General features: G+C 32.6%; 1 protein-coding gene across 7 annotated transcripts in view; it reads left to right on the forward strand.

Annotated features, from left to right (window-relative positions):
• NRIP1 (nuclear receptor interacting protein 1) overlaps positions 1 to 25,000 on the forward strand; it is an 85,962-nt gene that overhangs the window by 20,332 nt on the left and 40,630 nt on the right. For 6 of the 7 annotated variants that reach the window (XM_039855136.1, XM_039855132.1, XM_039855133.1 and 3 more), the window contains exon 3: positions 18,944 to 19,067. The exons of the other annotated variant lie outside the window; for it this stretch is intronic. The gene's annotated coding sequence lies outside the window, so the exon portion shown is untranslated. The remainder of the gene's footprint in view (positions 1 to 18,943; positions 19,068 to 25,000) is intronic. 7 annotated transcript variants of the gene reach the window in all.

Consider the following 25,000-nt stretch of genomic DNA (forward strand, 5'->3'; position numbering starts at 1 on the left):
CATTTATCCCTTCTACTATAAATGGACATTGAATATCTTTACAATTTGGGTTTACAGATAAGGCTGCTCTGAACTTATTTGTATTTTTTGGTAGAAATAAGCATTCATATCTGATAGGTATTTATGCACAGGAATAGAACTGCTGAATTCTGATATATGTATATGTCTAATATAATAGAGACTTGGAATGCTTTTAAGGATATTTAGGAAATGTCCATCAGCATATCTTTTATTAATGATAGATCTTAATATGGACTTATTTTTCACAAACTTTATATAAACTCTAAAGTTGTTTTTTAAGAGTTATAAATTTTTCCTCTTAAAGATAAGTTGCTTATTTTCTGATTCAATTGTGACAGACTTGATTTATGAAACTTAAATCAGTCCTAACCCTAGTGAAGGAAAATATTTATAACTTTGAAAATACTGAAAATGGATTTCGAAACAAATTAGACATTTTATATGATGATTTTTATTGTTCAACTTTGGATACCTCTTTGAATATCTAAATTAATAGATATACTTGAGTTAAAAAAACTTCAACATTTCTGATGACTGTTTCTTGCTACCTTTGTGTTTGTGTTAATCTATTTGGTGTTTTAAAGTGAAATTATTCATTCTAGAACATAAGTACTTGAAAATTTTTATATTAATCTTTTTCTCAGTGTTTACTATAGAATAGTGCTTTTTAGTAGAAATGTAATGTGAGCTGCATATAAAATTACAAGTTTTCTAGTAGGCACATTAAAAAAGGAAAAAGAAACTGGTAAAATTAATCAGTATTTTATTTAACCCAATATCTGCCAAATTCTGTCATTTCATTGCATAATTAATATGAAATTATATGATATTTTACATTCACTTTTCATATTAAAGTTTTTGAAGTTCAGTGGATATTTTCACATACAGCACATCTCAATTCAAACAAGTCACATTTTAATATTCTATATTAGATGTTTCTAGTGGCTACTCTGTTAGACAAACACAGCTGTAGAGTTACAGCTTAGATTTTTTAAAGACTGTTCTTTAGTTAAATTTTATTGAGTTAAAATTATCTTTAAAAACCCAGTAGAAAGATGCCATGTCAGGTGCTAATATAATATTTTTACTAGATCCCAATCAGCCTGTTTTCCTTTCGTCATTAGTATAAATAAAATTTTCTTTGGTTGAACATGAGATAAAGCAATTAGCCAGTGTTTAGGGGGCATGTTGTATGAAAAATACATATCTTTATACTGTAAGATCAAAATCAAAATCTGTAACAGCAGATTCATACCTTCCATCTTACTCTAAGTTATATGCTTGATAGGATTTTACTCTTTTAAGGCATGACTGCTTTAATTTGTGATAAATCATATGGTATAATTCTACTAAATAAAATAGGGCAGTTAAACAGAACAGTTTGAATGTATATATATATAGATATATCTATGATTTTTCATTAATTAAGATATTTAAAGGCTACCTAGATTTTGAAGGTTAATATTTCTTCATGTATGTATTTGCCAAGTAGGATAAATCAAGAACTATAAGGTATCTTGTGTGAATCTGGGTCACATTTTGTTACTGAATTGGTTTCCTTTAAGCCAGATGTTCAGAATTTGGAAAATGGATAAGGGACTAATTATTGAGCTGTGAAAATGATCACATATATGGAGTTGTCTTGAGGGGTAGTAAGGTCCCTTGATTAATACCTGCCATAATTGCACATGTTAGCTATTATTTTGGGTTCTAGATCTGAGGTAGTTTTATAGCCCTATCCACCAGCACATTTTTTTTTATAGTACTATCTTTTTCCTTTAAATGAAATCAACTATTATTTTTTGACACCCAATTCTAATAATATTATCTTATTAGCTATTTTAAAAAAAAAAGAAAAAAAATTATTTCTCTGCTTAAAAACCTTCATCTCAATTGCAGTAAAACTAAAGTCTTTGCATTGTTGTTAAGACCTGTCTTCTCAGTTAGGACTATAGAAGCCTCCTTTATTTCCTCTCTTCTCATTTCTTTTCCCACAACACTTATCACCTTTAAAAATACCTAGATGAAAACTCCATGAAGTCAGGGATTTTCTTCTGTTGTGTTCATTACTGGTATAGTGGAAAGAACCTAGAATAATGCTGGGCATCAGTTGGTACCGCCACTATGGAAAACAGTATGGAAGTTCCTCAAAAAATTAAAAGTAGAACTAAGACATAGAAACAACCCACATATCCATCAATGTATGCATGGATAAGGAAAATGTGATATGTGCATACAATCGAGTATTATTCAACCTTTAAAAAGAAGGAAATCCTGCCATTGTGACAACAGGGATGAACCTAGAGGACATTATTCTAAGTGAAATAAGCCTAACACATCAAAGAACAAATACTGCATGATCAACTTGCATGAGGAATCTAAAATAGTGAAACTCACAGAAGCAGAGAGTAGAATGGTGGTTACCAGAAACTGGGGGAGGGAGGAAACAGGGAGTTGTTGCTCAAAAGGCACAAACTTTCAGTTATGCAAGATGAATGCAGATCTCCTGTACAGCATGATACATATAGTTAGTAGTACTGTAAATTAAACCTAAAAATTTGCTAAAAGGTAGATCTTATGTTAAATGTTCTTATCACACACAAAAATATAGATGGGAGGAAACTTGAAGGTAATGGATATGTTTATGGCTTTAACTGTGGTGATGGTTTTGCAAGTGTATATTTATCTCCAGAGTCATCAAGTTGCATACAAGTATGTACAGCTTTTTGTATATCAGTTATGCCTTAATAATACTATCCAATACATTCTGCACACTGTATAGCACAATAAAACTTTCTGAAGGAAGTATCATTACTCTGAACAAAGACTTTTGCCCACAAGATAAAAGGCCAAGTCCTGTTTCTATCTGGCTCCTGCTTATCCCAACATCATATTCCATTTGCCTCATCTTAAAACTTGTTAGTTACACATTTCTTATACTGCTATTCTGTTTGTGCCATCTTTATCTCAGATGTCTTGTGAGCCTCACTGATTTTCTTCTACCAAAATGCTTTCTGTCCTGTGATTTGTATAATCACCCTAAAGAAAGGAACATGTGCCCTGTTCCACTTTCCCTTAGTAGTTGAGTACTATTCACACTGTATTTATTTTATTCATCTTTTCAGCAAGAGTGTAAACTACTAAAGAGAAGGGTCCATATCTTTTATAAATTTGTGATTTACAAAGCACCCAGCTCGTATATACAGGATGATAAAATATTAATGAAACAACTCCGGAATATATCCCGGAGCTTTAGAAACAATAAAACAAGATAAAAATTCATTCTGTATTATACTACACATTACTTAAACTGTTTTTGCATGTGGTCTGTGTGAAGATGAAATGATAGTGTGTGAGAAATTTGCATGTTCTAAAGTGTGATACAAGTATTTGTTATAGTACTCAAACTGTATTTTGTTGAATATGTAAATTTCTTTGGCTTAACTTAGTGTGAAATATATAGAATGTTGTTTTAATGGTTTTTACCTGAATAATTGCAAGATTGATTTAATGTTAGTTGAATGTTTACTATAATAAGTTTATTATCCATCTGAAACAAGAAAGAAAATAGAGATGCCTTTGTTGAAAGTAATAAATCACCTATTTGAAATGCAACGATTTAAAAGATGAATAAATTTAGAAGTTTTGTTCATTTTCAAAATTAGTTCTTAATTCTTCTTATTGAATTACATTAGGGTAAAATACATTTTTTGAATGGCATCATTTCATAGATTTCCATAAATTTCTTAAAGGTGACTCCATCCCTGTCAATTCTATTTCCTAGGGCTATATAAAACTAAATAGCTTACCTGGCCAGTGGACGTTCTAAACAGGATTGAATTTTGTGATAATGAAAATATTTTTATTTGATTGGAGTATATAGTCCCACTGCTAAGACTAGTATAAGAATAGAATAAGTTTCTGACATTCAGAGATTTTTTTTCTCCCCTCAAAAACAAAATCTGCGTATCATGTGTATCAGGGTGGTAGCTGTAAATTAGTTCAAAGAAAGAGATGAGTTGAAATTCAGGGAGGAAATGAGTTTTGTAGAACCAGAATCTTAAACCATGAATACTGTCATCACATATAAAGCAGGCCCTGAAAGTGTGGCAGAGCCTTTGTGGTCATTGTGTTTAAATGCTCAGATATTGGTGACACAAAGTGGTAACAGGCAGAATTTGTAAGGAGGTGGCAATGATTGTAGTGTGTAAGTCTTCCTTACTCATAACAAGGTATGATGTGCAATTTGGGTAATATTCTTTTGGCAACTAAAGAGGAGTGGGAAATTAACTTTATATAGGCCACCCAGATATATTTAGGCAGTTGTTATACAAAACCCTTACTTTATGACCTAGGTCATAAAGTTTAGAAAAGATTTAGCCTTTTATTTTAATGGTAATTAAAAAATTGATCCTTAGGTTTTTATTTTATATTATAGGCTAAAATCCTGAAAGAAAGTCTATTTATTCTAACAAATGGTATAACCTGACGGTGAATGTTATTAAAGTTACTTTGACAAGTGTATTAAAAATATGTGCATGGAGTTTGTTTTTATACTGAGTTCATGCTAATTTGCCATTTTCATAGTAATTTCAGGAAATAAGAAATAAAAAATATTTTCATTTTATTTAAGTACTCTCATGAGTTTTTGTTAAGGGTGAAAACATTACAGTATTTGCTTGAAAGTCACATACAGTTTAAATTTAATCTGTTGACCACAGAATGCTATTTTCCTAAAGTCATTTACCATAGTATAACCTCTCTTCATCTTGTTTACTTTAATGTAAAATGGAGATTATCATGCTTTTTTTTTTTTTAACACCAAAATTGCTTGAAATGAATATATATGACCTGTTTAAAACATTCAAGATCTAGCATTTAGGCTTGCTTCTGATAGGCTGATCACATGATTGATCACTAGTCATTCACTTGTAAGCTTGTAGTTTAAAAAAACATTGATTAGGCATAGGATTCCTGTTTTCTCCCGAGAGAAGGCAGAAGTGGTTGTTTCTTTGTTTTATTAAAAAAAATTAAATCGAAGAATATATTACTCTTTTACCTCTTGTGTAGGTAACTAAGAGTAGCCACCATAAAACCAGAGTTTTAACACTGTGGTGTATAAAATACTGGTCTTAGAATCATAAGGATTTTATTTGAGCTGTAGCTCACCACACAGGCTCTTAGCAATTTATTTAACCTGAGCCTCAGTCTCTCGATATGTAAGATGAGGATGCAACCTACATCACAAGAATATTATGCAAAGGAAATGAGGAAATAAAGTTTGTTGTCACCATTATAATGTTCTAGAAAGATAATGCATTTTTCTAAATTCTATATTTTTTAAAAGAAACAAAATAGTTTTTTGGATGACCATTGTTTTTCAATAGCACACCCTTCTAAGTTAGGACCTTTTCTTCCACACATTTTGCATTTTTCTTTCTTTGTATTCTATTCTACTTTAAGAATTTTCACAAACCCCAACTATGCTTTTGAATTCCTTTCAAGTTTTGAATCAGTTAACACCTGCCACCTGCTGACCTAGTTCTATTCACTTCCTTCAACTCTCCTCTCCCCTTACACACTTGCTTGTTTTTGTTGGGTGATTAAACTGGCATTCATTTGATTTTTCTGAAGATCTGGATTAATACAGTTTTAGAAACAGCAGCTTCTGAAAGCGTTTGAGCTATGAAGCAAGGTGCACAGGAGCCAATAATACTATTCTTTTTTTTTCCCCCTAGGGAAAACAATTTTCAGAGAAAACAATTAATAAAACCCCACATGGACTTGGTTTTCTTTCATTGTATAGCAGTTTTTTAAAGTGAGTTCTGCCTACAAATCCAGTTTAAAAATGTTCTCAGTGTAAAGTATAAGTTTGTGAAATGACTCACCACATATGTAAGCACTTCAAAACTACTATTTGAATTTTGATAGTTTTGTAGTTTTGCTGACTGCAAGAAAATAAAAGGTCTACTGCCAGTTCTTACTGGGTCAAAATTTATTTTTAATATATCAACATTTCCTCAGCTTTTTTTTTTTACTTACAAAAGTCCTAGAGATTTTCCTGCTAAAAGGTTTAACAGGCTTTATTCCAGTAAGGAGAATTCAGGATGTTTCTGCTGGTAGTAACAAAAGCAGTGTAGTTGGCGGGTTTGTAAGTAGAAATTACCAGAAGCTAGACTACCCTAGAGATGTATTTTTATTTAAAGAGACTAGTGGGAGTCATCAAGAACTAGTACTAATATTTGTGTCTTCATCATAGCTCTAGGTGCAGAAAATTTGACCAGTGGTTTGGAAACAGACTGTTAGTTTTTTGTGAAGTGTCAGAGGACAAGTTGCCCAAGTCATTTAGTCTGACGCATTGGAGGTTTTATTGTGGTTTGTGGAATGCATTATAATCGGACACTGACATGAATTTGAATCCTGGGTCTATCTCTTTACCTGTCTGGGCAAGTCACTCCATTGCTCATTGAGTGAGCCTTAGTTCACTCATCTGTAAAGTTATATAATATCTATTTTATAGATAACAAGTGAGATAATATATGACAGCACTATTGTCAGTACTGTCATTTGCTTGCCATCCAGTTAATAAAAGTTAATCATAATAGCTGGGATTTAACCTTCCAAATAGTTATTTTAAAAACTTGTATTCCATGTTGCAAGTTATTGAAGTTTAGAAATATATTTGAAGTTTCTTTAGAAATCTTTAGGAAATCAGTGTAGAATCGAAACAGTGTTTACAGGTAAATTGAACTGAATATGACAAGGATTGAGACTCTGTGGTTTTGAACAAGTGTGAATCCTAACTCTGCCGCTTACTTAGTAATCGTTGACTTTGGGTTAATCATCTTGCCTTCTAAAGCTCATTGTTCTCATTTGTAAAATGAGAATAACTTTATAGAGGTGTTTTGAGAATTAAAGGAATTAAATCATAGAAAGCACTTAATGCAGTTCTTGGCACATACTGCACAGGTAAGCTTTAGTTATTCTTGTTAATCCATAGATACCCTTTTGGACATGGCCTTGAGTACTTGAGAGAAATATAGTTCAGGATTTTTGATGTAATGATTAATGTTGGAATTTGGGGATTAAATATATATTTTTTTCATTTCTGTAATGCTTATCTAATTGATTTGCATTCAGAATCTTATCAAAATAGTACTTAATTTATATTTTGTAAAAACAGATTTTTACATTGAATCTGCCATGGCATGAATGTTTCTGTGTCCCCTCAAAATTCATATGTTGAAACTCTAATCCCCCACAGCGATGGTTTAAGGAGGTGGGCTCCGCCTTCATGAATGGAATTAATGTCCTTATTTTAAAGAGGCCTGAGAGAGAACCCTTTCCCTTTCTGCTATGTGAGGCATAGTAAAAAGATGACTGTCTATGAGACAGAAAGCCAGATTCTCACCAGACACACTGTCTGCCTGCACTTTCATCTCGGACTTCCTAGTCTGCAAAACTGTAAATTTCTGTTGCTTATAAGCCATCCAGTCCATGGTATTCTGTTATAATAACCTGCGTGGACTAATACAGCATTTATTTATTTATTTTTGCAATTCCATGGCTCTCTACTTTTAATCCAATCTTCATTCATGCATCTGCTTTTCCTCCTGCTTCATTTCCTGTATGTAGAGTAACCCAAAGAAGAAACGGGCAGAGCAGGAAGAGATAAGGAAGAGAGAGGTACGTGAGGTCAATAGATAGTCAGCCTTACCATGATCAAATATGCTCTCAGGACTAAAGGTCTTAGTTTAGTCGATTCATGACTACTTTTTGAAGTTTTACCAGAAGAATTATTTTTATTGCTTTTTTGTTCACTACTTTAGAATATAGTGAGAAGAATTTAAAGGAAATCTCTACTTTTCTCAGTGGCTTTTAATACTTTTTTTTTCCAGAGCCATAATTTAGTAACTTCAAAATGACAGCTAATAAAATTGGTAATTAAATAGTTACATATTGTAGGTATTAAGTATAGATTTAAGCTTATGCTATATAAAGTTAATTTTTTATATCTCTGTTTTGGGCCCATTATGTCTAGAGTAAGTTATTTAATGGCATAGAGAGTTTACATTTATAGGCATTTTCAAAGTTTATAAGGCTTTTATGAGGAGGCAGTGTGGTTTGGTAGGTTGTTATAGTGGGAGCTTGAGGAATTATAATTTTGGATAGTAATAGTTTTGGCTTTGTTACTGATGCTTTGGCTTTGAGTTAAAAATCAAAACCTTAGAACTCTTAGCCCTTTGACTTAAACCATCAGTGACCCACAACCCCCTTCCTTTCTAATCTAAGATTACTTCAAGGATCAAAGGAAATGTCTCAGACTGATGAACGTACCCTAGCTGCCTTCCTGTGTGTGTACACTCACAAAGGAAACATAATTATTTATGTTTAATTCATTGCATCCTGATTTTATTTTGCCTTGGAACCTCTCCCATTCTTCCTTACCTAAACCCAACTTTCTCGCTCCTTCCCTTTCTTCCTTCTTTTGGATGAGCACTAATAGTTCTGTAGAACCTGTTTAGAACCTGATTATGGTGGTTTAGTGCATAATTTTATTATTTAAATTATTTTAAAGCTCTACATTTGAACTTCCTTAGTTTCGGTCACATGTTTATTTTCAGTTCTTAACAGCAAACACACTATTTATAAAATTATTCCTATGAAAAAATATGACTCACATTGAGAGATCTTGTTTTATTATCATATGACATGTTCATATAAAAGGGGAAAAACACCTGACATCCATTTTCATTTTAGTTTGACTTAACACATTGTTGGACATTCAATATATTTGAAATCTCTTTCTGTGTTAATTAAACTATAAGTAATAGAAGACCTACTAAAATAGTTTAATTGTCATAATGATGTTATCAAGAATACACATAGGTATTTTCCACTTTTCTACTCTGGCATCTTGAGTGTTTTGACAGTGTCACTCTTCATGGTTGCAGTATGGCCATTTTTCCATGGTACTTTTGTTTTTTAGATGAGGAAAACATTTCCTAGTAAACTTCATTTGCCATAATTATATCATATGCCTGTGCCTAAACCCTTGATTGACAGAGTAAACATTACTTGCCTTGACTTAATCAGGATTCACTTCCTAAGGGGAAGAGGGTGAGCATTACTGACAGCAAATAAGGAAGTGGGAGGTGTGTCTTTGAGAGGGCTACCACAGTGTCTCTCACAGCTAGAGAAGATCACAGTTTTGTTAATTTCTGCAAACTGTCTTATGAGATCATAAAATATGAGCAGTGATGCCATGATTCATTCAATATATATATATATATTGAGTGCTTACAGTAGTCTGCTGCTCTTACTGAGGATAGAGCAGGGAAAAAAATAGTGCCCCCTTGGAGCTTATTATCTTACTGGTGAGATATCCAAACAAGATAAAGCAATTCAATTTTGTGGTATCTTTTGACAAGTGCTAAATAAATTTTGAAGGAGAGAATGGAGCATAGAAGATCTGGGCATGGACAGGGTGCATGAAATTTTAGATTATGTCCAGGGAGGGCGTCACTAAGAAGAGTACTTGCGTAAAGGTTGAGTTGGTGTGGGAGTTAGTGATACACATATCTAGGGAGAAGAGTATTCTAAACAAAAGCCCCGTGGATGGAGTGGGGTGAATGAAGGAGAATCGCAGGAAGTGAGGTGGAGTGGGAGGCTATTAGACAGTTTTGAACAGAGCAGTGGCTCAATATAATATGTTCACAGAATTACTTCAGCAGTTGTGTTAAATAGACTGAAGGTCATTAAAAATGGAAGCAAGGAAACTAGTTAGGAGGCTATTTATTAATCCAGGAGAGATGGTGATAACTTTAATGGGACAATGAGGAGTAGTTGGATTCTGGATACTTCCAAGGCAAAGCCCACAGCCTTTGCTGATGAATCGTAGGTGGGCTATGAGAGGAGGTTGGAGGAGAGGCACCTAGGATGGCAGCCAGGTTTTTGGCCTGAGCGTTTAGAAGAATGGAGTTGATATTATCTGAGATCAGGAAGAACAGGACTGAATTTAACATGTCAGTTATTGATGTTAAATTTGAGATATATAAATATTTCTTGAGGACAGATCAATATATATTTTTCAAAAGGATGAGATTTGCCATTAATAATCAGAAATTTCTTTGAAAAGAATATAAATTTGAAAAACAACAATAAGGAGAAAATAGGAAATGGAGAAATAAAGTGTTATATGCGGGGGGATATTTTATGTTACATTGAATGAATACAGGGAAACAGGAAATAATTTTAAAATAGAGTATTCAAAGAAGCATTTATATACCGAGCATTTATTTAGTGCCTACTATATTCTACTTTCAAAAATTGCATATTTATTCTTTGAATTAATGCATATTTATTCTTTGAATTAATGCCTCATTTTTGAAGCCCTGAACCTTGTTAAAAATATACATAAGAAAAGAAATATACCACAAGGACTTCGTATATGTCTCTTTACTCTGTGGCAGTGATCCTTCTGAAGGACATGCATTGTTAACAGCTAGGTTATCTTCCTTCACCCCAGCTTCCTTAGTATTGTGCAGCCTATAGTTAATGCTCAAGCACATCATTCAATAGCTACCCAAGCCAAGAAAAAGAATCGCTACAATATATCTTATGTGATATATTGTATATGTGATATCTTATGCAATGCCGTGTGTGTGTGTGTGTGTGTGTGTGTGTGTGTGTGTGTACATATATGTCAGGATGAGTGGCTTTTCTTCTGAAGAAGAGTTAGCCCAAAATACCTTTGAACCAGATTATTGATGCTTGTTTGTGTATAACAAGGATTCAGCACATAGTTAAGATTTTTTAATCTGTATACATCACATAAAATGCTGAGAGCACCTCATAAAGTACCTCTCATAGATACTCAAATATTTAGAAAGAAAATTTGATTTAGAACATCATTAACATTTCTAATTTATTTAAAAACTTTTAAATATATATTTATATATATTTAATCTTCATATCTAATTTAGTTTTCACATGTCATCCCAATGTGTATGAATGTGTATATATATATATACATATATATGTATGTATATATGTACACATACGTGTGTGTGTGTGTGTGTGTGTGTGTGTGTATCTATCAAGGACTGCTAATGTCAGTGTTCTTTTATGTGTGTTCTGGTGCGTATGTGCAAAATTCTACGGTACATACCTAAGAGTAGAAGTGTAGAGAATATCCAATTATACGAGATAATGCCAAATTATTTTCCATAGTCATTGTACCAGTTTACATTCCACTATAATATATCAGAAGCTCCCACTGAGCCATTATCATTAACAAAACTTGAAAGTGTCAGGGTTCTTAAGTTTTCCCAATATAGTGGCTGCAAAATGGCATCTTATTGTGATCTTAATTGTTAATGAGGTTGAACATATTTTCATGTGATTACTTACCATTGGTATTTCTTGTTCACAGAATGCTTGTTTATGTCTTTTCTTCATTATGTACCTAAACTATGCATTAAATTTATTTTTTATAATTTTAAGTTTTAATAACAGAAAAGTTGCAAGTACAATAAAGAAGAAATTTTTTCTCCTGAAGATTTGATGCCCCATCACCCTTGAATAAATGATTGTATATTTCCTACAAACAAGGATAAACCACAGTAAAACCATCAAAATCAGGAAATTAACATTGATGCATTACTACCATCAAATCTTCATACCTCATTCAGTTTTCACATGTCGTCCCAATAATGTCCTTTATAGCAAGAGAATCCAGTTTAAAATCACACCTTATATTTTAATTATCACTTCTTTTCATTCGCCTTCAATATAGAACAATTCTTCAGTCTTTTTTTTGACTTTCAATACCTTGGCACTTTTTAAGACTACTTAGGCTAGTTATTTGGTAGAATGTCTCTCTGCCTTTAGGATTATTTGCTGTTTCCTAATGATTAGATGCAAGTTACAGATACTTAATTGACGATATCACAGATGTTACACTGTCTTTTTGTAGCTTATCAGGTAGCACACAATTTTCATTTTGACCCATTATTGGTAATGTTCACTTGGATTACTTGATTAAGATGGTATCTGCCATGTTTCTCTACTGTGAAATTACTCAATTCCCTCTGTATTTAATAATTATTTTGTGTTGAGAGACTTTGAAATTATGTAAACATCCCCTACCTGATCAAACTTTTATTCCATTAATTAAGTTGTATCATATGAGTTTGTGATTTTGTATTTTATCCGATAAGCTATAATCAGTTACTGTTGTTACTCATTTTGAGCTCATCTTGTCCTATTTAGCCAGTGGGATCTTTTTCAAGTTGGCTTCTGTGTTCTTTTTTATTTTTAATAAAAAAAAAATTTCAATTACAGTTGATATACAATATTATATTAGTTTCGGGTCTACAACATAGTAATGGTGCATTTATGTAACTTACAAAGTGATCACCTACCTGGGCTTCTGTGTTCTTTTGACCTGTCATTCATCAATCAATCATACTGCTACCTCCAATTTCATTCTCATAGAGTTAAATCACATTTTCTCTCTAACAAGAGAAACTTGCCTACCATTAACCTACATTTATTTACTTGTTTGATCACTTTCACTGTATGTAATCAATCTGCCATATCTGTTACACTCCCCCCTTCATTTAACAAATTCTATTTGAGCTCCAAAGATCCTTCATGTAGAAGCCCTCTCACTCTACTTGGATTCCTACATTATACAACATGGCACATCTTTTTATGGGCACCCTCATCCCTCTGCTCAGGCATTGACACACATTGTTGGACCACTGCCATGTAAATGAAGTCCTCCTTACCCCAAACCACCTTTCCAGAGCTTGTGCTCAGACACTCACACTACATTGTTCCCTCTACTCCCTCACAGACTGCATCATTATGGTTGGGCTTTGACACCCTTTATTAGGGATAACCCCTTTGTATTTGCCCATCCTTAAAATAAATGTTACAGGATGCTCAAGCCCTCTCCCTCCCCGCTTGCTCCCTCCCTCTCTCTCTCTTTCGCTGGATACCAAGATTTTTGGGGGACAGTGTGCTTTGTGGTGTTGTAGGTAATCTTTTCATTTTTTCCTTTTGTTGTATTTGTTGAGAATGGAAGTTTTTAATTATGGCGTAGTTGAATTTATTCATGCTTTAGAGTTAGCCTTTTCTATGTCTTAAGAAAGTTTTCTGTGCTCTGAGTTCATAAAAATATTGTCATGTTTTATTTAGAAAATATTAAAAACTTTCCTTCTGTACTTAAAACGTTAATCCCTCTGAAACTTATTTTATATATGTTATGCAATAGGGATCTAATTTCTTTTTCCCTCCAAATGAGTAACCAGCTGTTTGATCACTATTGACTGAGTCTTTGGTGATCTGCAATCAATTTTTGTTAAATATTATTTTTCATATGTGTGAAGATGTATATCTTCTCCAGCAGTCAAATTTGTCTCTTTTCTAGGAGCTCATTAACTTAATTGATATAGCTTTAAAATAAGTCTTAGTATAGGTAGGGCAAGATCCCTACCATATTCTTTTTCTGGGTCATGGCTTTTCTGTTACGGGCTTTTGCTACTTTATTATACATTTTAGAATCAACTTGTAAACCTTTTGGATTTTGATTGTCATTGCAATAAATGTATTGGTTCAATTTGGGAAGAATTGTCATTTTATGATATTGTCTATCAAGACCATGGTATGTCATCCTGCTTATTTAGGTTGTATTTAATGTCTTTCAATATATTTTCCCCATACATCACTTGCAGTATTTGCAAGTTACTTTTAATCTTTGTGTATGTTTTGTTGTTGGATATTTTTAAAGTGTTATTTTCTGTTTGTTACTGATGTGTAAAAATGTTGATTTTTTTAAAAAGTGACATATTCAGTCACAATGAATTGAGTACTAACAAACCTGCTCAAATAAATGTGAGATATGCTCACAGGCAAATAAATAAAATTAGAAGTCCACGCTTTCACCCTGAAATTACTTTTGATGTTTTAATAAATACCAGGTGAAAAGTCTTTATTTTTTTTCTATAGCTTTATTGAGATATAATTCATACACAATGAAATTCACTCATTCAGTGTGTTCTTTATAGTCACACAGGTGTATAATCAACACCACCATCTAATTTTTTAACATTTTCATGACCCTAAAAAGGAACCTCATAACCCATCAGGATTCATTCTCCATTCCCTTTCTCCCTGACCCCAGCCCTAGGCAACTACTGATCTACTATCTGTCTTTGAGTCTGCTTTTTCTGGATATTTCAAATAAATTCAATTCTACAAAACATGTTTTGTTTTGTTTGTGATTGGCTTTCTTCACTCAGCATAATAATATTTAATGTTCATCTGTGTTATAGCATGTATCAGTACTTTCTTTTTATGGTTGAATAACATTCCATTGTGTTGGACAAATCATTTTGTTTATTCATTCATCAGTATCAGTTGATGGACACTTAGGTTGTTTCCAGTTTTGGCTCTTACGAATAATGCTGTTATGAGCATGCATATACAGATTTTTGTATGGACATAAGTTTTCATTTCCCTTCTGTTTATACCTAGGAGTAAGAATTTGTAGGTTATATGGTAACTGTATGTTTAACTTTTTAAGGAACTGTCAAATTGTTTTTCTTAGTGTTTGTACCATTTTACATCCCTATCAGCTGTGTATGAGAGAGGTGAATACTCATCTTAAATCTACTTTTTCATTCTCTAAAGAATAATGTTATGCATTAGGTTCATATTAAATTATTATTTTAAATAATGAGAGAAATGACAACTTATTTTCATCAGATTCATTTTAAAGCAATTCGTATTGAGCATTTCTTTTTAATTTTTTATAGCCTTATTGAGGTATAATTTACATACCATACAGTTCACCCATTTTAAGTGTTCAATATGATGATTTTTAAGTCAGTTTATTCAGATGTGCTACCATCACCCCAGTCCAGTGTTAGAACATTTTCATCACTCTCAAGCGTTCCTTCATGCTCATTGCGATTGATTTCTGCTCTCTTCTCCTGTCCTAGGAGATGCTTTCCTTCCCTGTAAATTTGGCTTTTCTAGACATTTCATATATAAATGTAATTACAGTCTTTTGTACCTAGCTTCTTTCATTAAACATTATGTTTCTGAGATTCATCCTTGTTGCATGAATTATTCTGTGGTTTTGTTTTGTTTTGTTTTGGGTTACCACTTTATGCTTCTCCCTTCATCATTTGATGGATATTTGGATTGTTTATAGTTTTCGACTATTATGATTAATGCTGCTATTATTATTCATTTTCATCTCTCTTGTTTAAATATCTAAGAGTGAAATTTCTGGGTCATGTGGTTAAATGTATAATTGTATATTTAACATTTTAAGAAACTACTGTACTGTTTTCCGAAATGGCTATGCCAGTTTACATTCTCATCAACATTGGATGAGAATTTCAGTTTCTCCCTGTCCTCTCCAACCTTTGAAATTTTTACTCATTATGTTTCATTTACATTTCTCTAATAGATAATGATGAGCATCTTTTTGTGTGTTTACTAAACATTCATGTCTCTTTGGTAAAATGTCTTCAGATCTTTAGCCCATTTTTTTAAATCGTTTTTTATTTTCTCGAAGTCTAAGGGTTTTAATATGCTGGCTACCATTTCTTTATCATGTATGTGATTTGCACATATTTTCTCCCATTCTAGAGCTTATCTTTTAACTAAATTATGTCTTTTGAAGAAGTTGATGAAGTCCAATTTTTTAATTTTTTAAAATAGATTGCACTTTTGTTTTTCATAGTTAAGAAATTTTTTCCTAATGTAAGGTCACAAGATTTTATTCCTGTGTCTTCTTCTAGAAGTTTTGGAGTTTTACTTCTTACAATTCAAACTATGATCCATTTTGAATTATCATTTTTGGATGTTTTAAGAGAAAGGTGTTTATTTATTTATGCATGTGAATATCTGACTGTTCCAGCACCGTTTATTAAAAAGACTATTCTTTCCCCATTGAATTGCCATGACACATTTGTCAAAAATCAAATGACCATGAATGTGAGAGTTTATTTTGGGTTTTTTATCCTGTTTCATTATCTACATCTCAATTTCTATGCCAGTATCACACTACATAGGTTATTATAGCTTTATAGTAAGTTTTGAAATTAGGTAGTTTAAGTCCTGTAACTTTAATCTTCTTTTTCAAAATTTTCAAAACATAAATTGTGGGCTCTGGCGATTTTTAACTTTTCACATGGAAAATGTTGACTCTTGAACTTCATGTACCATTGCCAAGTGTTTTGCACTACTCAAATCAAGACCATTGTAGGTGGTAGTACTAGAGAAAAGTCAGAATTTACGTTCTTGAGAACTACTAAAGCTCTCTTTGTTTGAAGGAAAATATGCCAGAGTCTGAATTCTACTTTAAGCTCTTATTAGTTTTGTAATTTGGGGCAACTTAAACTCAGTTTCATTATCTATAAAATAAGGATGCGATAATAGTCAGAATGGTTTTAAAGATCATATATAAAGGGCTTAGCAAGATGTCTGACACATACGAACTGCCCAGTAAATGAGAGCTATCATTACCTTCAAGTCTCATAGGTGTCCTGGGAGTGTTGGTAACAGTGGTAGCTGTAAAGTTTCCTTATGCTTCAGTGCCTCATCACCAGATACTGACCAATTCAGTAATGTTCCTCTGAAGATGGTTACTCTTGTCGAGAGTTGATAATTTTCTTCACTGAATATGCTCTGTTTGGAGGTTGTTTCTTATCTGCGAACATATCAAAAAAGATGTGGCCCGAAAGGTAGTATTTTAAAATAGTGTTAAGTTAGATATTTTGACATCAACTTGTAGGTCACTATTTACAGCATTCATAAATGTAGTTATGATTATTTTCTTTTTACAACTTTAAAATAAAAGGTGATACTTTTTTTTTTTTTCAAGAAGGAAAGAATGTAATGGAAAACTGAACAGTTACATTCTACTTGAATTTCAGTAGTTTAATAGGTGATGTTGACAAGGGGCAAGATGCGTTTGCCTTGGGTATAGCTTCCAAAGTTGGGTACTGGGGATTTAGAAAATTAGCAAGGCTGATGGCACATTCTAATAGGAATACTAATATGATTGCAAATATGGTTATTTGTAAGTTCGTGTGTAAATCACTGCCTTCTAGTTACAAGTAATCAGGAAAAGTTATTGTTCCCTACTCTTTAGAATTCCTATCAGAATTTATAGTCAAGGCCCAGTTTGAGTCCAAGATCTATAATTTTGGGGCATGACACTTCATGGCCCTGTCCATTGTGTTTCCACTCTAGAAAACGGGATAATGTGCTCTCTGCTTGTTTCACTGAGCTATGAAGATCAAATTAGGTCATGTCCATGAAAGTACTTTGTAACTTGTAAAGCATGTGGTTTACTAATTATTATTCCAGTTCATCCTGTCAGACTTGCCCTTTTGTCACTATTCTTTGGTAGGTTGTTGTTGGGGGTGACGTGATAGATAGCCCAGAATTCTGTAATATGTACCAAACTACTTCTTAGGAGTACTTGTTTTATACCTGTGCTAGAGAGTGCATAGTGTGGACTGTGCTATTTTTATCCTTTAATATGTTTCATTTATTACAAAAGCAATACATGTTTATTGTAAAGAAACTAGAAAATATAAACCAGCAAAAAGGAAAAATAAAAATTACCTCTAAATGCATGATTGCTGCATTTATTTTTCTATACGTTTGAAACAAATTCAATTATACTAAACATAAATGTTCTGTTTTCTGCTTTTATCACTTAGTATATAATAAATTGAATGATATACTATAATTTTCTTACATATTTTAATGGCTACATAGTATCTCACTGTAACTTATTTAACTAGTTCCAAATTTTTTGATATTTAATGGCTGTTTTAAATTTTTACTATTAGAAATAATGCTTATAACATTTTTATGTCTAAATATTTGTGCATATTGCCATTTTTTCCCCCAATAGGATAATTGCTAGACTTGGAATTGCTACATAAATAGACACATAAATTGTAAGAATTTTTTTTTGCAGCTTTATTGAGGTATAATTAACATATAATAAGTTGCATATATGTAAGATTGCAATTTGGTGAATTTTGACATACATTTACACCCATGAAACCATCACCACAATTAAGATAATGGCCTTTTGTAATCCCTCCTTTCCTTAATACCCAGGCAGCCACTGATCTGTTTTCTCTCCCTGTAGATTAATTTGCATTTTCTACAATTTTATGCAAATGGAATCACACACTGTGTTCCTTTTTTCTAGCTTCTTGCACTCAGCATAATTAATTTTGAAACTTATCCATGTTGTTTATATCAATAATATATCCTTTTTTGTTGCTGAATAGTAAATATTTCATCATATGGACATACCATAATTTATTCACCTACTGACATGCATTTGAGTTGTTCCTAATTTTTGGCTATTAAAAAATAAAGCTGCTTTGGACATTGGTGTATAAGTCTTTCTATGGACATAAGGCATTTGATATTTATTATAAATTTTGTGCTGGAAGGTTGCATAGGTAGTGTTTTGAAACAAAAGGCGTAGCTATTTTTTTCTTCCTTTTTTTTTGACGGGGGGAGACTATACCTTTGGGAAGATTTAGAATTTTTATATGTAATTGAATTAATTTGATGGAAATTTGAAATTAACAAAGGTTAATAAGCATATCATAGCAACTATAAACATTTTTACAGTTTGCTTTTTGAAGCATCTACTTTTATCAAGTTAATGTATAGAAAGCAAAGATCCGTTGCTTCCCTCATAAACAATTTCATAAACAATACGTATTTCTCTTTGTGAAGTGACTACTTCTACATTGAGCTTGAACAAGGAAAATATATTGGGAAAACTTTACAGAACTTTACAAAATACATTCCAGAATCTGATTTGGAATAGATGCCAAACTATCTTTTTTCTCTTCTTAAGATGTACCCTAGACTGAAGAAGGAGCAGGGAATCTGAAGACTCCAGATAACATCAGAGCTATTTTTCAACAGCCTTCTCAGTTTCCTTTCTCAGAAAGCAGAGACTCAAACCTTAGAAACAGATGGTGAGAATATTTTTTCTGAGTTTTTAAGGCTTAATCGTTGTGATTTTAATATAGTTCAGATAGTCCTTTATTGTTTATAAGTTAGCTTGTAATCACCAGATTTGTATTTTGTGTTTTATCTGTGCAAATTATTTCACTAGGTAATGTGGTTTTTTTAAAAAGTGAGTAAGATACAATCCTATATTTAAGGAACTTACTGGGAAAGGTTAAATATAAATAAATATAAAACTAATAAATATAATATAAAATAAAATAAATATTAATAAACATTTAATCAAACAGTAGAGGTTAAATGCCATGAAAAGATGCAAAAATGTTCTTGAGAATTCAAAATGTAGATTACTTCTGAAGAGGGAAGTTGGGAATCTTGAAATAAATAGTATTTGTATTGATGATAATTTGTTTTTTACTAAAAACCAAAGAAAACAGATTGTTAATTCAAAACCTGAAATAACAATCTGATTTCAGATAAAAAGTTAATTATTATGTTGAGGAGAAATAGAAGCATATTTGGTTATTGTGGGCTTATTATAGTCTAAGTCAATGATTACTTTTTGAATTAAATAAAATAGTTACCTCTTATAAGGCAAACATACTAACATTTCTGAGAAATGATAAAATAATCCGATTAAGACAACTAGGTGAGCGATACAACAGAAACAGATGACTGACTAATTCTACTTCGATTAACACTCCTATTTTCTAGTATAGGTACAACCTATAATGAATTTGTCATGTCTTAAGCTTTTGGACCTTATGCTGCTTATGCCTGGATGGAGGCACTCCAGATAAACTGGGAAAAGACACAGTGATTGATTATTGTGCTTATCATTAGTAGTGAAGAGTTTACTTTCAATTAGTTAGCTGAAAACTCTGGTCATAAGAATTTCCTAAACTTCATTTTTTTAATGGGCCATGATGTTTCAGAAGGTTCAGAAAGGCCATTTTGAGCCAACTTTCTTCTTTACTGTAGGCATAATATGGTTGGCGATAGTACTCACTCCTTTTTTTTCCACCATTTTGATTATATTCAGAAAACCTAATGATGAAATTTTTATTTTAATCACTCTGCTTATTCTTTCTTGTAATTTCAGCAAGAAAATATTTAAAACCTTTATCAAATAAAGACTATAAAAGTATTTATAATTCTTTGGTTGCTAGTCATTCTTCACATATTCATGTATTATTTTCTCAAAATTGAAATTTTAAATCAACCAGGCTTTTATTTGTAAATAGTAAGTGTTCTTTCATTCAGGTATAATTATGTGTTTGTGACTGTTTGATAGTCCAAAATCTGCTTTTATATTTGATGAACCACAGTTGATATTGAATTCCAATTCTCAACTTTTAATTTTGTTAAAATGAAAATTATAACCATACATATTCTTGTTACCCAAAATATAATTAGTTTGTTGTTGTTCTTAATTTGGCAACACCCTTGTTTTAGCAAATAACCAATGACAACTCTCGAAAGTTGAATAAATATGTCATAGATAGCTAGCTGGTAAATAAACATAGCCAATAAGTTGTCCTTGAAAAAATGATCAAATTTAGATCTTTCTCCCACATAGAAAAGGAGACAGATAATTTAGAATGTACAGTGAAGAACTTTGAAAGCATATAAAAATGAATTATTAGTGATATATCACTTATATATTTAAAAATATTTCAGGACTTTAAAAGTGAATATGTTAAGTGTGTGTTTTCTAAAATATGTTTTATTAAACATTTCTTTCCTTTGGACAAGTATCCCATAGTCATAAAAGTTTGGAGAAGATGAATCATAATATAATCCTTTCAGTAAGACTTCTTTTAGCCAAAAAGAGGAGAGAGAGAGAGACAGAGGGGAGAGAGAGAAAGAAAAGAGAGAGAGAGAGAGAGAGAGAGAGAGAGAGAGAGAGAGAGTGAGTGTGTGTGTGTGTATGTATGTATGTGTGTAGATCAATCATCTCAGGAGACTAGCATTCAGTAGAATATAAAGACTGAAGTAATATATTTCATGAGGTTTTATTATAGTTTGTCATATGGCTATATTCCAAAAATAGTTACATTTTGTATTTTGTGTAGTAATGTCCATCTGAATGAGAGGCCAAAGAGGGTGATTAGGAAAAAAAGGACAAGAATTTGATGAAATGAATATTGCAACCCTTAGAACACATGAAGTGTTTATAAAGCTTCTTAGTGTATTAGGCCAGATTTCTCTTATTCACTTGTTAGTTCCTCATTTTGAAAGAAATAGTCACCTCATTTAACTAACAAAATAAAATCACCCTTTATTATATTTTATAGGACTCCATATACTTTCTATACTCTGTTTATCTCAGTGTAACATTTATTACCTAATTTTGATAAGTATACAAAAAACAGCGAATAACTTAGGTGGAACTAGGTAATTGACTGTAAATCAGTTTAGCTTAAATACTTGAATATACTCATTTTGTAACTAAGTAGAGTTTTTCTTATTCTTTCTCATAATTTCTTACTGGGAAGAGTTCCTTATTGTACATTTTTTTCTAGTTCAATTAAATTGTTGATGACTATTTTAACAGATGGCTTAAGCGCCAAAACTTTTGTCAGATATAGAAGAATCTGTCTAAAGAGACAAAAATGGCCAGGGATTCAGCTGGTTCTAACAGATTGGGTTAACAGGTTGGTAAAGTGGGGCTAATTGTCTACATGGAATGCCTTGCCCAAACTTTATAAAATACTCCTCAAAGCAATGTTTTTAATTTAAGAAATAACACTTTGAAAACGTGTTTAAACTCCTACACAAGATTTTCAGTGAAAACATGGTACTAGTGAAACAGTCAATCCAGATCTATCCAGAATCTTGGTGGGTCATTTTAGTTGGAATTAATTGCCATAAATAATTTGTCTAAGTGATGTTTCCCTGGATTCATGGAAAACCTGGACAGATGCTTAGCTCAAATAATTCATTGTTAGTTTCCAACATGGCTTCCAATTAGTCTTTAATTCTCTTCCCCATGGCCAGCATCTTGGTTCAGAGTTCATTTCTAATCTGGAGCACTTGTGCTGCTAAATCTCTTATGTCCTTGCTACAGTCTCTCATAGCCATTAGATCTTCCTAAAACTCCAATTTTCTTATGCCACTTCTCTGGTCAAAATAATTCAGCAATCCCAATCACGTAATGACCATAGAGGAGTAACAGGCCTTCTTTAATCAATCTAATTTACTGTTACAAAAGAAAACACTAACATAATTAACGTTTTTGTGAATTTGGTGTCTTCAGATAATTGATTTTCCTTAAGTCTTTTACTTCATATCTTAATTGCTATAACTAACAGCATTTTGGGGGGGAAATTTCTCACTGTCCCAAGCTTCCATGTCAACTCAGATGTTTTCCTCTCCCATGAAAGGTTTCAAATGAAATAATTAAAATAATTTTTAAATGTTTTGATCAAAGTGTCAGTTCACTTTCTCTTCTTACACAGACCATGGTTTTTTTCAGTTAAATTAACTGTGCCGAACCTGATATTCTCCCTGATACTCTGCTACGTTTGCCCTTCAACCATGCAGCCTGTAGTTTGCACAACTGAAGTTAGTGCGATTCTAACAATAGAGTTTATTATGCATTTTATTTAGATAGCTAGAATTTCCCTATTCTGGATTAGAGATATACAAATAATTATTAAACTCCACTTATTTTCTTTTTTGCATCTACTTATAGGAAGATTGTTGATAGTACAGTTTATACAAGCTTCTAGCTTGACGCTTTTATCTCCTGCTGTTGCCACTCCTGCTTCCTGCCATCTTGCCGCTTATTCTCTCAGCTTCTCAAAATATCTGTGGTGAAGGACCACTTTTTGTTTGTTTTTGTTTTATTTTTTAGATTAATTTTATTATGTTTTTAAAAAGCTATCTGTGACAGATTGGAAATTAAGAAAAAGATATACAAACTGTAAGTCCCAATCTTTCATCATTAAATTAAACAGACATCTAATTACTTTATCAAATTCTATAAAATCTTCTAATTACTCGTAGTTTTTGTTTTTTGAGTAGATTACTTAAACATTCTAAAGCATATTATGTGCTGCTGTGCTTTCCTACTAGGGCTGCTGTTTTTCCCACTACCTAAAGGATGCTTTTTAGCTTCTTTTCCAATTAGCAAAACCTTGGTTATTGCTAGAGGCCAGTCTACAGGCCACCTCAGTGGAGTGCCTTCACTAAGAAAAGTGTTCCTTGTCTTTTTATCCATCTTATTCCCCAGAATTGGCCCTTCCATACCTTTTCCACTTCATTCATTCCTTTTCTTATAGTAGTATCTCACTATCTTGCTGATTATATTTTCCTGACAGGATTGTGAGCGCACTAACGGCTGGCTTATCACTTAGTTATCCTCTATCTTCAACTTTTAACACGGAGCACCTTCAATGTAAATATCTCTGGATTTGTTGTTTCTTGTATGGTAAGTTCAGAATAGTAGTGACTGTGCAAAGGTAGGAGTTATTTCATATCTCCTATAGTCTACTGATCTTTTAAAAGAGATCATCTTTTCTTTTCCCACTTGGGTCTTGGAGAGATTTCTGCACAGAGAACAATATTTATCTGGCATAATTATAGTGCAAATTTTTGAAAGTTAAAAACTAGAGATTTCGTTTGAAGATTAAAATCACTTTACTTTAGTAAACTTTGGTAGTGGCAGCAGTTTTCAAACTTTTTCGTCTCAGGACCCCTTTATATTCTTAAGTTATTGAGGACTCAAGAGAGCTGTTGTTTATAACAGTCACATCAACCAATATTTACCATATTAGAAATATAAACCGAGAAAAATTTTTAAAGGATCCACAAGGATATATTCCATTAACCATCAGTACAGTGACACATACCATTTAGCCTCTGAACAGCTCTACTATACACTTATGAGAGAAAGAGACAAAAAAGCAGATAACAGTTTAGTGTTATGAAAGTAGTCTTGATCTCATGTGCCTCTTGAATGGATCATAGGCACCCTTGGGGGTCCATGGACCACACTTTGAGAATTGATGCTTTACAGGAATTGACCTGTCTAATTGCCAAAAGAATAATATTGTATCTTTTCATTTCAAAAGTATTGTAATCTAGCTTTTGTGTTTGTGGATTAGTAAATTGTTGGGTTTTTAAAAAAATATCTGGAAGGCTTATCATATTACCCACCTTTCTATTAATGTCTAGACATAGAATGTGCTGGAACATATTACTAGTGTTGGCTTGGCAGCTATGAGACAGAGATGCTTACTCAAGAAGTCATTTTATTTGTGGATACTCAGTAAGGTCATTCCTAGTTGTGCCCTGTCAGTACCCTGGCTTTTAAGTGCTAGTCCTTTTAATGACTTGTGAACCTCCAAATACTTCTCCTGTGATTATTCTTCTTACTCTAGGGGTTTTGGAGGTTTGGTCATTTTCTTAATGATTTTCCAGAGTAAAGCTTACTTCTTCAGGGGCACTGAGAAGTCATCTCTTGGAAATCTTTGCTTCTTCTCTCCTTTGTTTGACCTTCCCCTCCACTTGCTTCAATCTGATCCCTGATGCTGGCTCTCCTTTTCTGAGAGTACAGTCTGCTCTTTGGCAGATAGCTGCTTGGCTCTACTGACTCCTGTTCTTTTTCACTCCCACCCTCTTACCTTGGCTGATACTCTGTTAAATTCTTTCTGAGGTCTTAGCAGGACAGTCAGTCCCTGGAGTATTTGACTACTCTCTTCAAGTTACATGAGTACTGGGTCTTCCCAGAGAGTTCTGGGAAAGCATTGTATACCTATCAGCTACAAGGGGATACCAAGATGGCTACTAGTCATCTTCATTCACTGACAGCTCAGTGTTATTTTTACTCATGGTCTTTTGATTGTGTGTTGGTGTCACCGTATGAGCTGTATAATTTAGGGATTTATCATTATGAGTGATAAAATGGAAGCCCAAAGCCAATAAAATCTTGGAG

The sequence above is a fragment of the Pteropus medius genome, unplaced genomic scaffold (genome assembly GCF_902729225.1).
Source record: "Pteropus medius unplaced genomic scaffold, Ma_sr-lr_union100, whole genome shotgun sequence".
In the NCBI taxonomy this organism is placed as follows: domain Eukaryota; kingdom Metazoa; phylum Chordata; class Mammalia; order Chiroptera; family Pteropodidae; genus Pteropus; species Pteropus medius.